The sequence below is a fragment of the Ictalurus furcatus genome, chromosome 8 (genome assembly GCF_023375685.1).
Source record: "Ictalurus furcatus strain D&B chromosome 8, Billie_1.0, whole genome shotgun sequence".
In the NCBI taxonomy this organism is placed as follows: domain Eukaryota; kingdom Metazoa; phylum Chordata; class Actinopteri; order Siluriformes; family Ictaluridae; genus Ictalurus; species Ictalurus furcatus.
This window is the reverse complement of record NC_071262.1, coordinates 22,342,836-22,349,900: the sequence shown is the minus strand read 5'-3', so window position 1 is coordinate 22,349,900 and position 7,065 is coordinate 22,342,836.

The following is a 7,065-nucleotide window of genomic DNA, read 5'->3' as shown; positions in this document are numbered from 1 at the left end:
CCTTTCTGTTTGAGTGAGGTTTAACGGAGACTCGCTTTCTGTCAGGACAAACATTTTTGTCAAATGGAAATACTGGCGTGAATTTCTAACATTTACAGATAAGGATATAAATGTAAAAATGTCATTTCTGCGCTGAAGAAAACATGTCTGGAACACATTAAACAGCACACACATCTGCCACAGCATCTGACACGACAAGCCACGTTAATACACTTACGGGTTTGTTTGAAGTGCTTAATATAAAACATTCTCATGTTTTGGACGATCTGGATCGTGCACTTTTCCTGCAGCAGCTCACTCTGTGACCTCCGCTGTTTCTCAGATGTGCGCAGAAATGCGTTTTACACCATTTCACCATTGTGAAGTGATGTCACAGACCCAATTAATCCATAATGAAATGTGGTGTCAATTAATTTAATGATCAATTATTGTCGATTTTATCGATTTGTTGTTGCAGCCCTAGTAAGGACTAAAAAAAAACTCGGGTGGATATGCTGTTTCAGGAAAAATAATCAACAAAATTGCAGAAAATTAATCATTTTCCTTTAACAGCACCTCCAAAAATGTTTTATGTCGGGGTTTTGTGCTGACGATTACAATTTTAAGATTTTTTTTTTTTTTATTGGCATTTTTTGTGCTTTTTAACAAATTATAGCTACATTTAACATTGTAGAGTGTCTACAAACAATTATTAACTCAACAGCCTGTCTTTTTTTCTGTGCATGAAGACAAAAAACACCATGTTACCGAGACACCACAAAAAGCGTAAAGTCCTCCTTCCTGAATATGAGCGCCGACACTGGAGACTCCTTCCGTAAAGCTTATATTAATGTAACTTCATCATGTCGGCGATGACACATTGTTCTTTGTTGAACAGCAAGACGTTTTCTTAATTTGTTCGCCCTAGATTACGTAGTGCGTCCACCTGTGATTGAGTTGTTACTATGGAAACAATAATTATTAGAATGAATTCATTATAAACCTGCCATTTGAATTATTCTTGAAAATGTGTCACCTTCAGATGAATAATAACCATAAATATTGCTTCTGGCTTATAAAGCCTGTAAATAATGTTAGTTATGTAACCCCTTGAAGTCAAGTTTTACCAAACAGTGTTTCAGTTTGCTCTTCTCAAGCTTCAGAATGGCTTCAGGCTCAGTATGACTCATCTCCAGCATGCTGTTGTCTGTTCATGAATGCCAGAAATGTGCATGCTCTTTTCTGTTCTTATTCTCATCCTCAGAACTAATATGTACATATTGATTTTGTAACAGCTATCGACAACATACTACACTTTAACACATTTCAGATGCAGCTCTGTGATTTGTTATATTTTACTTCATACCCAGAATGATCCTGCGTTCTCTCATTGGTTGTAATGATCTGTGTGGGAATGACCTGAGCTGCTGCTTCAATGCATTTTTGCCACTTTTATAATAACTTATAAATGTAAAAATCTGTTCCCCTGATCCCCATACATGACCACTAAGTTTCCTCTCAAGGACGGCCTGGAACGACACCAGGAAGTCTGAAATTGAAATCTGTCCGTTATTGAACGTTTACAGCCTTATATTCATTACGGCAGCAACTCAAAACTGTTTCTTTTTGTATACATTTTTAAAACTACCCTCTTTCACCAGAACTAATCAACGTATTGATTTCTATATCAGTAATGAAATTAGGACGACAAGGTTGCGTGCGAACTATTTACCCATCGGACGTGAAATATGTGTAGAAATTTTGCAATACTGCTTTTTATAGATGTAGAAAAAAAAACTTAGAAGTGTGTATGCGCATGTTGTTCGAGAAGTGTCATGTTGTGTTTCAGTTGGCTTAGTTTTGATGTTAACGCCTGTGTGTGTGTGTGTGTGTGTGTGTGTGTGTGTGTGTGTGTGTGTGTGTGTGTGTGTGTGAGTGTGCGTGTGTATGTGTGTGTCTCATCAGAGACAAAAAAAATGTTAACGAGTCACATTCAGGAGCAATGCATGAATGTGGTTTCATTGTTCTTTGCAACTGTGGAAAAAAAAATTATAAAAAAAAAACAACACAACCACATGTAACACATTAAGAAGAATAGTTTTACCAGAACACTAATCATCATAGACGTTTTTACAGTTGTTATTGCATATTATTTTCATTTTGTTGGTGTGGAGATAGGCCTAAGCTGTGAAACCTTATATGATGGCATCCTCTTTTTTTTCTTTTTTTTAAATCGACCCACCTAAGAGCCTCCGACCTCGAACCTGTGGACAGCATGAGATATGTGACATGCCACGGACTTATTGAAGGCTGTCATGAATCTGAGACTTATTTCTGCCACATATGTATAAGAACATTTCATCCAGGACAAATCCTCATGTCTGGACAAGAGGTAAAGTCCTTCGTAGATTTACAGGAACGAGAAGAGAAACTCATGTGGCACACATCATCTGCAGTAAAATCCCTGTTCCTGCACATTTGGACTGTCATGCAGCAAGAAGGCTCTTAGTCAAGGAAGATAGTCAGGGTGCCAAAAGCAAATAAGTAATTGTGGCCCAGGTGATGTGATATCTGGGTGACAGTCTACTGTATTCTGTATTTTTATATGAATATATGCATATAATGAAAATATATGTATGAGATGTGAATAAAGTTCATTTATCCAACATTGCTATGGCTTCTTGATGGCCTCCTATTTGTGTTACATTTTAATCACTTAAAGGATTTGGCTAATTTTAAAAGTGAGTGAGGATTCTTCAGAAACAGCTATGTTATGCCAAATGGAGTTCCTGAAAAGTTTTTCTTCTGAGAAGCTTGCAATTTTTCAAAATCACCACTGATTTTCCGTAGATTTGGGCCAAGATGCATCATGTGACTTCATCACAACGGGCATTCAGCCAAAGCCCGCTTCGATTCACATGAGTCAAATGCAAGTACAGCAGAAAGGTCTCATTTACCAACAAACATCACTGCAAAAGTTTTCTGCAAATACAAAAAAAGCATGAAAAACTTCCACTAGTTGAATCGCAAATTTTTAAAAGAAGCCGCAGTAAAATTAAGCACTTTGGGCCGCCATAATCACAAAAAAAACTCTCCTGTACAGACTCTTAATGCACACAAGCCTGTTCCTGAATGGTGTAGGGATTGAATATCAAAATGCTTAGTCAAAAGGTCTTGTTTTGAAAGCTGTGGACCTTCTGCTCACAGTCCAACTATTGAATAAAAACTTTTAAAATAAAGAAAATTTGCCATCATGATATATATATATATATATTTTTTTTTTTTTTTTGCCTGTTTCCCATTAATCCATAGATTTCTTTGACAAGCTGTCTAGTCTCTATGACAAATAATGACTAAACTATTAAAAATGTACATAATACTATCAAACATGTACATAATACAAACGTGTATTAAATATGTACAACATTATGGTGCCGCTGTCCCATCCAGTATGTATTCGGGCCTCACACCAAGTGTTCCCAGAAGCTCTGGATCCAGAACCAGCATAAAGTGAGTTCTGAGGTCAATTTACCTCTCACTGCAAAAGAAAGAACATTGTTGTTTTGTTTTTCTGCAGAGAGAATTCTGAATTTCCTCTGGACAAATCGAGTACAGACTACATTCGGAATATTTACTATGACTATATTTGGGAAATTTGATGTCAAGGCTACCAAAATACCACGTGGCTTACCACGGCTCCCATTTTACCCCAACCACTGAAATTAAAGGGTTCTTTTTTACTATCTACAGTATGATGACACAGATGATGTCAATTTCACAGCTATATATCTAATTGCAAACATGGTCTTGATTGACTCGTGCACTGTTTGGACAGACAAAGAAACAAAATTGTTAGTTCGATTGAATTAACAAAAAGAACAAGTGGTGCTTGAAAATTTTGTTTAGAGCTTTCTATATTTCTGCATAAATATGACCTAAACATCAGCATCGGCAACCTAAAAGTTCTAAAAGTTGACAAACAAATGAGACAAAAATATTATTTTGGGTCATTTATTTATTAAGGCAAATGATCCAATATTACATATCTGTGAGTGGCAAAAGTATGTGAAGCTCTAGGATTAGCAGTTAATTTGAAGGTGAAAATAGAGTCAGGTGATTACAATCAATGGGATGATAATTCAATTCAATTCAGTTTTATTTGTATAGCACTTTTAACAATGGACATTGTCCCAAAACAGCTTTACAGAATATATAAATTCATAATATAGATTTTAAATGTATGAATTTGTCCCTAATGAGCAAGCCAGAAGCGATGATGGCAAGGAAAAACTCCCTGAGACGATATGAGGAAGAAACCTTGACAGGAACCAGACTCAAAAGGGAACCCATCCTCATCTGGGTGACACTAGATAGTGTGATTATAAATAAATCCCTTTAAATGTGCTAATACTAAGTGGTACCATCCTCAGCAATCTCAATGGTCTTTAGGCTGCACCATGTGGGGCCATCCTCAGCAGCAACATGTAACTTCCAATTGATGAGAACTCCAACCAGAAGTAGTGCATCAGGATGGAGATTCATCAGGATGGAGATTCATCAGGATGCAGAAGGAGTCAGGATCACTGGCATCTCAGGAGTATCATTTGTAGCTTGACAGAAAGAGAGAGGGAGAGAGATGGAAAGAGAGGGAGAGATTATTAGGTATGCTTATTGTGCCGTAATATTTAAGGACAATGTACATTGCATGAGTGCAAGCTGGGAATCCGGCAAGACTAGCTATGACAGTATAACTAAAAGGGAGAGCCAGAAGGTAACACAGACAGGAGGGCACCCTGGGACACCATCAACAAACCTGGGTGAATGTGTGAAATTGTGTGTGTGTGGTTGGTGGGGGGGGCATCCAAATAGCCCAGTTCACCACAACACTCTATGCCTATGAGCCCTCTAGATCTGCTCCTTCACCTAAGAAAAAAACTATTCGCAAAAGGCTTGACTATGTTTATATATTTGTTTGGTTTATATGTAAAATATGTTTTCAGCCTGGATATTCATGATCTACACTTAGTACTGATAAAAGATAGACAAGCTGTAATGTATTTTACCACCCTTAATATTTATAATACTTATTATTTATACTTGGGCACACTGAAATAAAGAGACTACAGTTTCCGATGATGTTACTCATGTTTGTGTGATAAAATCTCACAAATGAATAAACAGAAAAATACATCAAAGTTAATCTGATTTTACCAAGCTTCACCATCTAAAGGCTAATCTCGCTGCTGTGTGATCGTAGAAAGGGAAATGAATGGAAAGTAAAGCTCATTTTTTTAATCCAGATGTGACATGTGCACTTTGTGTGCTGCAGTGCCATGCTTTTGATCAGTGTAGTCTTTTAAAATAGCTGACAAAATGCAAAACAGTAATGGAGTACACAATTTACCTTACTTTACTGCTTTCTGCTAGAAATATGTACAAAAGTTCAAATCCAGCACCTCCAAGCTGACATTGTCAGGCCCTTAACCCTCTCTGTATCACGGCTGACCCTGCACTCTGACCCCAATTTCCTAACAAGCTGGGATATGCAAAGAATAACAATTCATATGACAATAAAGGCTTTCTTCTTCTTCTTCTTCTAAAAATTCAACACACTACGTTCATGCTGTAAAAGCAAAAATGTCATTCCTATGCACTTTTCTAGAACTAGCACTTCTAGAACTTTTCTAGAACTAGCATGTGTTGTTAGGAGACAGGCCGCTGTCAATCACTGACATCTGACGTTCCCACATGGTTCTGATCAGACAGAAGATGAATGTTTTCTAGCTTCTACCATTGGTAAATGCTTATTTAACAAATCTTGTTTTGCAAATATTCGAAATGATGTTGCAAGGTGTTTAAAAAAAAAGAATGAGTGAAAAATTTTTGGATAACACAGTTTGTAGGAAACCCATCATGGCCATGATATTTTGGCACATTTCTTAAATTTATGCAGGGATTCCCGCAAATTGACTTTGACATCTCAAATATGGACGTGAAAGCCGAGCTGTCGTGAAAGCTGATATATATTGTCCCTCTGTGTTTCTCTGCATTGTTTTGGTTTTTTTTTTTACAAAAAAGGGAAAAAGAAAGGAACATTGTGTTCCCCTGAACACAATGTTGATGAATGGATTGATGCCATTCAACTACAAAATGTAATTCTTTCATCCATTTATCACACAATTAATGTGAAATACTATTCCTTTTAATTATTTGTTATGATTATATTACATCTGTTCTTTTCTCAAAATGCATGAATAAAGTAGACTTTTCCCCAGACTTCTACTAAGCCAGCTCTGTAGCCAGTGGAATCTCAAACTCAAAAATTTACAGCAGAATGTTACCATAGAGGACGTATTTCAATGAAAATCTCAGGTTTGTATCTGGTCCCCCACCAGAGATATTCAACCCGAAAATGAGTGGAATTTTGCACTCTCTCACACACATAAAAATATAAGAGACGTCTCAAACCTGAAATGCTCTGCATGCACACTATAATTACCTAGGTAACCCCTAAAAAATTTAAGACTGAGATTTGAACCCTTCCCATTATAAATTGACCCTAAAAGTGGAACTGTGAGCAATCTTAAGCATTACATTTTGTAAGTCTGTTATACAACTTACACTTTGTAAGTTGTAAGTCTAAGGAACAAGAATGTGCAAAATGTTTATATATGTGCATGTACCTTGTAATGTGCTCTAGAGAGCAGGAGCTAGGACTGAGGCTGAGATACTGAGGGTACCGTAAACAGCTGTATAACCAAAATATGTGCCATGACACAAAGATGGCTGTCGCAGTTGAACCAAGTAAAATAAAACTGGTGAATTTGCAATGCCGATACATATAGTTAATCGCTCAAAAATATAGAGAAATTAAAAATGGTCACGCAAACAACTTTGCAATTATTGGACCACGTCAGATGGAATGACCCCACACAAATTCACACCTAGGTGCAATGTGGCTTTTGGCTCAGTTTTTAGACAGTGGGAATTTGTTTGTTTGTTTGTTTGTTTGTTTTTTAACAGCATGCCAACTTCTATGGCCACTTCCATGGCGAGAAATGTGTAAGGAACTCTATATAAAGTTTT